The sequence below is a fragment of the Passer montanus genome, unplaced genomic scaffold (assembly GCF_014805655.1).
Source record: "Passer montanus isolate IOZ18808 unplaced genomic scaffold, ASM1480565v1 scaffold20, whole genome shotgun sequence".
NCBI lineage: Eukaryota > Metazoa > Chordata > Aves > Passeriformes > Passeridae > Passer > Passer montanus.
This window is the reverse complement of record NW_024366592.1, coordinates 5,626,366-5,632,702: the sequence shown is the minus strand read 5'-3', so window position 1 is coordinate 5,632,702 and position 6,337 is coordinate 5,626,366. Positions and strand designations below refer to the sequence as shown.

At 43.1% G+C, this 6,337-nt stretch overlaps 1 long non-coding RNA gene across 1 annotated transcript; it reads right to left on the bottom strand.

Annotated features, from left to right (window-relative positions):
* Positions 1–611: 611 nt before the first annotated feature.
* Positions 612–5,095, bottom strand: LOC120501626. The gene is made up of 3 exons (XR_005627359.1): positions 4,606–5,095; positions 2,594–2,678; positions 612–1,005 (listed from the first exon to the last, which is right to left on the bottom strand). It is a non-coding gene; the product is annotated as an uncharacterized LOC120501626 (long non-coding RNA).
* Between the last annotated feature and the right edge of the window lie 1,242 nt (positions 5,096–6,337).

The following is a 6,337-nucleotide window of genomic DNA, read 5'->3' as shown; positions in this document are numbered from 1 at the left end:
AACCCACACACTGCTGCTCTTCAAAGGAAGACAAGGATACATAATTAAGAGATGATGAGCTCAAATATAAGACATGAGATGTGGGAGCAGATTCTTTAACCACACCGGTGAGTGGTTTTACTACTGAAATTTCATCAGCTGTCTTTACTTATGGTATCAGTAGAACTCACATGTTCTCAAACTATATTTGCAGCAGCAAAGGAAAAAAAAAAAGGAATGCTAAAACTGTACCACTGCATAAAAATAGTTTTAACATCAACTGGTCAAAACTGAAATTGTAAATAAGCATTATTAACAAATTGCCCTGGTAACAAGTGGGGCCTATGTCTCAAAAAAAACCCCAACAAATCAGCATCCAGTTTTGCTTAAAACACTGTCAAAATTTCATCCCACAAGAATTGTAACCTGAAAATATTCTCAGTCTCATTTCAAGACTTTATGATGCTGTAATTGTGGCCATAATATAAAGAACTATAGAACAGAAGTATCTGTGTGTATATGTGCCAGCCCAGGAACTAAAGGCACAATGCAGAGTGGAAATGAAAATTCAGATGTGGGTACAGATCCACTCCAGCACATACAGGCTCAGTCCCTCGCTGGCTATTCAGAATAAACAAAACATCAAACTACTTTTCTTATTACTCTGCAGAGCTTAAACTAGTTTTTGTTGCTCTTGTCATGACTGATTAGGGAAAGAATTGACAAGTCTGGAGCAAAACAAGATGTGAATAAAGCTACCAAACTCAAGTGAGGGCCACTGACCAGGCTTCAGAAACAGGCATACGAAACAGCAGGATTAGATGCTGGCTTGTTTTCTGATTAATAACAACAACAAAAAAAGAATAGCTCAGTTTTACCTGTAAGAGGTCTTCATTTTGTGACGATGCAGGACCACATCTCTACAAGCCAGGGACCCTTTGCAGGGCCAGAGCCTTCCAGCAGCAGCCACACCCTCCTCTTCCTCATTTTTTTCCACTGACCACTAAATACTTTCCAAGTCAGGCACTGAAAAAAAACCCCAAAATAAACCCCATATTTTTAATGGACATCAGATACCATATTGCTGATTTAATTAGGCAGATTAGAAACAAATAAATATATTTACACACACACCCATATTTGTATTTTCTGTTTCATTTCAAACAAATTTGGTAGGCCTGATTTGAATCTCTATTCAAACCACAGGAAAAAAAAATAATGAAAACGTGTCCTATGCTGACAGCAGAACTAAGCCCTCTGGATATCTCTTTTTAGAGTTTTATATGACGTGTTGTCCACTGGTACCAGAAAAATTCACAGAACAGGAGCTTTTCAGAGAATCTTCAGATGAACCTATATATTTTGTAGCAGTAATAGATGCCAGCACACTAGAAGCTGAGAGAGACATCCCAGAACTTGTCTCTTCAGGGATTCTTTGGATATGACACTCAGGCAGATCTATGACTTCATATTAAAAAAAAAAAAAAAAAAAAAAAAAAAAAAGAAAAAAAAAAAAAAAAAAGAAAAAAAAAAGGAAGACTTTCCTGGCTCATGTATCACCCAAACTCTTACAGGTAATAATGATGCTGCATACAAGTACCAGACAACATGTCCTCACTCTTATAGTATTTCATACAATTTGTTTTATCTATAATTTGGCAGTACACAGAACTATCTGGAAACTGATTGTTGTTATAAACTGTTTTGCACATTGTGTCATCTGCTGGCTTTAATTCATTATTTAAACAACACTGTAATTACACTACATTTCGTATTCTATTTAACCAGAAAATAGTCAATACGAATTCAAAGTGAGAAAGCAAACTTCTCCCATATCTCAAAAAAAACCTACTTGTTTTCAAATAACCAGCTCCAGCACTCAACAACAAAGCAGAAATACAATATTTAGGGTTCAGCAACTTTAGCTCTATTTTTTTTGCAAATAACTGCACCAAGATACTTTTGGGGTTTTTTTTGTTTTGATCATTAGGACTGCGAAATTAATATTAAAATAAGCTGCTTGTCTACTTAAATTTAGAGCTAAATTTATACCCTAAATTCACAGATTCATCCTATTATGCTTGCTGAAAGAACAAACTAGTATTAAAGTAAGAACAGAGGTTATGTTGAGATGTGTGTTAGGGGATGACAACATACCTTACAGGTAGTATATTAAATAACACCAAATCCAAAATGATTTTGTAAGGCCAGCATCTTCTACACATTTATTCAGGTACAATTGTACACCCACAGAAAAACACTGCTATAAGCAAGTGATGCACTTCACTACTAGTCGAGGTGTTTGCAGTTCCATACAGTCCTGCATCCTAACAGGTTTCCAATACACAATTCTGAATTCCCAAAGCCTGCAAAATGCTATATTTGCACATACAGTAAAATATGTATAATTGACTTGCAAAGTACATCAATACTGAAGTCTTTCAGACATGGTTATTCCCAAAAACATCTCTGATCTCTAAACTGCAGAATATTAGATAAGACTGCCATTTATACTGGAGCCCTCCACCACACCACTGACTTTTAAATCCAAATACACAATAAGGGAAAATGCTAACACATTAGTATTTTACTGGTCCACAAAACAAAGACTGACCATTCCAAGCCCTCCCATCCATGAATTCCGTATCAGAAAGGCACACTCACTCCAGACTGTCTGCATTCCTATTTATGGAGATGCTCTGCAATAAAGGGAGCGACAGATATCCAAGGGTTAACAGAGAAAACAAAAAAAACCCCCAAAATCCTAAACCAAAACAACAAAAACCCACCACCAAAATGCCCAGCCATGCTGCAGTCCTTGCAAGAAAAGGAAAACGTTCAGCAGACAGGAGCCTAACAAAAAGCAAACTGAGAATTTAGTGCCGCTATTGCCTGGATACCAGTTTGGGATTTAGGCAGCCTTGGATTACAAGGACTATTCCCTTGAAAATCCAGCCCACAGTTCCTGCACTGTTTTCTACAAATACCACATCCAAACTGTGACTAAACACCTCATTATGCTTCTCTGGCACTGTTAGGAGCACACATATTGTACGATTTTCTAGGGCACATAAAAGCAGAGGGGAAAAAAGTGGCAGCTTTTTACCAATCGGTAATGAAATGATGAACATTTTTTTGCGGTTCCCTGCAAAAGCTTGCACGATCAGTAAATCTTCTTCCCTCCTGCCCCTTTTGACCCGTGTAGGCAACAGGTGACAAAATACAGCCCCAATCTTCAGCTTTACAAATAAGAAAATGTACGCAGACTATGAGACATCTGCACTACAATATAGCCTTTTAAAATAAATTTAAATTGAATTAAGAAACTTAGCCAGGCCTCTACATTGGCTTCAGAAAGTAAATGCTTTTCTTAATACTTATTTGAGGTTTCATTTATGGAAAATAGTGTCCTCAAGTTACAAAAAATAACTAGTGACTTGAGGTAACAAACTGGTATTGACAGATATTAAAAGAGAAAACCCAAACTGCATTTTCAAAGGAACTGCATGCCTCAAATATTTCACTACAATCTCTTTTCCCTATAACTTGCGAATTGATCCTAAATATGTAGATGAATTATGAGCCAATAACCTCCAATTTCTTAGCTCTTACTCCGGACAAACATTATATTCTGATTTATGAACATCTGAAATATTTAATTCGCTGTTCATGGCATTTAAACAGTTAATCTAATTTATGGCGAGTAAGGATTCCACATTAAAGACTCCTTCTACTTTCTCCTTTAAGCTTCACCACTTCAAAAGGCTTTCCCCCATCCCTTATTATTTAGTGATAGTCTCCCTTTGTGCACTGGACATACTGTGGTGGTTCAGGAGCCTGTGGCAGTTCCGTGGCTCCTTTGCCAGTCCCCATATTGCTCATTAAATAATTTTACTCCCATATAAACACACACAGCTGGTAAAGGGATGGCTTTGCTGCATTCAGCTACATCTACACTTCCAGAGAGAGCCTCGAAATAAAAAAAATCACAGCGTTACAAAGAAGATCAGCTCTCATCACTGTGCAGTGCCCGAGTCTCCGACTGCTCACGCTACGCTGGCAAAGCTGTGATGGAGCAGTACACCTGTGTCTCTTCTAGAAAAAATCCACAGGAGGCTAAAAACGTTTCACTTCTGTTAATACCCACTTCTCAGTCTGCAATTAAATAGAATCTTTCTTTAAAGAAAGGATTCCCTAAAATATTTTACACGCTAACAGTTTGCTATTTCAGAAAGCTTTACAAATTCTCCCCTTTGCAAATATTCAGCTGTGCAGCACCAGCAAAGAGCTCCGGGTACAGCAGATGGTTAAAATTCTGCATCATTTTTAAGAGCCTAAGAGAAAGCACTGCCTTTTTTCGGGGGAGGGCGGGGGTGGAGGAGAGGAGAGGAAAAAAGCTGAGAACAGCAATTTGCAGCCCCCTTTTTTTTTTTTTTTTTTTCCTTGACAGCAGCAAGCTCCGCCTCAGTCTGGCCCTTCCTCCAACCTCTGCTAACCTAAAAACCAGCGCCAGCCTGGCAGCGGGCCAGGGATTCAAAAGTAAACATTATCCTCCTGCCATTTTTCAGTGCTGTTTATCATATCCTGATCCCCTTATTTTTTTTTTTTACCCCCCCCTCCTCCTACCGCCCCCCTTTCGCCATTGCTGAAATCCCCGTCTCTGCTCCCGGTTTGTTTGGCTCCGCGGCGACATCCAGCCCTGGGAGTCCCGCTCCGATGCGGAGCCGCAGGACGCGGTGCGAGCGCGGGGTGCGGCCGTGCCCGCGCCAGGCGCGCCTTCCCCCGGGATGGGATGGGATTCGATGGGATGGGATGGGTGGGATGGGGTGGGGTGGGACGGCCGCCCGCCACCCGCTCCCCGCACAATGCACTCGCCTCTCTCAGCGCTGCAGCTGCCGGCACAAACGCGGCTTTTGCCTCCGCGGCTTTTCCCGTTTTCTTATTTAATTGTGAGGGGAGTGCTTAAAGACCAGAGCCATCCAGGAGCGGCCGTGAGGGCGCTGCACCTGACTCTTTGTTATCCCTCATCGCTCATCCCCGCTCCCTTCCGCTCCGCGCTTCCTCCTCCCACCTTGCGCTGCTCCTCGTTTACCGAGGCTCCGTAAAAAAAAAAAAAAAAAAAAACCCAAAAAAAAAAAAAAAAAAAACCCAAAAAAAAAAAAAAAAAAAACAACAAAAAAAAAAACCCCAGCCTGACTGACTGAAGTAGCTGCTGCCCGTCAGGGGTTTTTACCTAGTCGTGCACTGCATGGTGTGGATAGCGGGCATAGCGGCAGGAGGAGGAAAGGAGATTAAAAAAAAAAAAACAGAAATAAATAAAAAATAAATACATAAGAGGAGCGGGATGGTGCCGCGGGCGCTCCCGAGCCCCCCTCTGGCCGGGGAGGAGCGGCGGCGGGGCCGGGCGAACACGGCCATGTTGTGCGCGGGGTCAGCGCGGGGCACGGCGCTGCGCTGTGCGGCGGAGCGCTGCAGCCACGGCGACTCCTGCTATTTCCCTGTTCAACCCTCCGCCCCTCCCCGTGCACATTCCTGCCCGGCAGAGCTGGATCTGGGGGTTATTTGTATTATTTCCCATTAAATCCACCCCCCCACTCCGCCTCCTGCCAGGGAACGCCAGCTCGGAGGCTTCGCCCGCACCCCCCGCTTTCCCCTCTCCGGGCAAGCGCAGGGGCACGGCGCAGCAACAAGGTCATGTGCCATCGGCGCGACGAACAAAAGCCCTTCCCTCGTTATTTATTTATGGATTTGGGGCGTGTTCCCGGTGAGGAGGAGCCTTTGTGCGCGCAGGTTTCACACCCACCGGGGCGCGGCGGCCGCGGCTCGGCCGGAGGCGCCGCGGGACAGCCCGCGGGCTCATTAATAATTGCTCGCCATCTCCATATTGAAATTGCGGAGCAGCGCATGATTAATTAAGGAGGGGAAAAAAGAAAGGGGCGAGTGAGGGAGGCCCGCGCGGACCCGGCCGCGTTAACCCCTTCGCGCCCGCCGCCCGGGAACTCGCCGGGAATATTAATTAATTAATTAATTAATTCTGCTGTTTGCGTGTCGGTAGGCGACCACGTGAGGCCTCTGGCACAGGCTCTCCACAGCCGACGGCTAATGAACAGAATTTCCTGCAATCCGCTCATCATCAGCTTTTCATTTGGGGAAAAAAACCCTACCAAAAAAAAATAAAATTGTACATCTCATGCAGTGAGGTTAAAAGAGTATTTACAAGGTTTTTTATATAAAGAGATATTACAATTAAAGTCCTACGAAATGTGTAATTTAAACTCATCCGAGTGCTCCAAATCATGAAAACATTTCCCATTGCAATACTGTGATTAACTCGCACGTGGAATCGCAGAAATGGGAG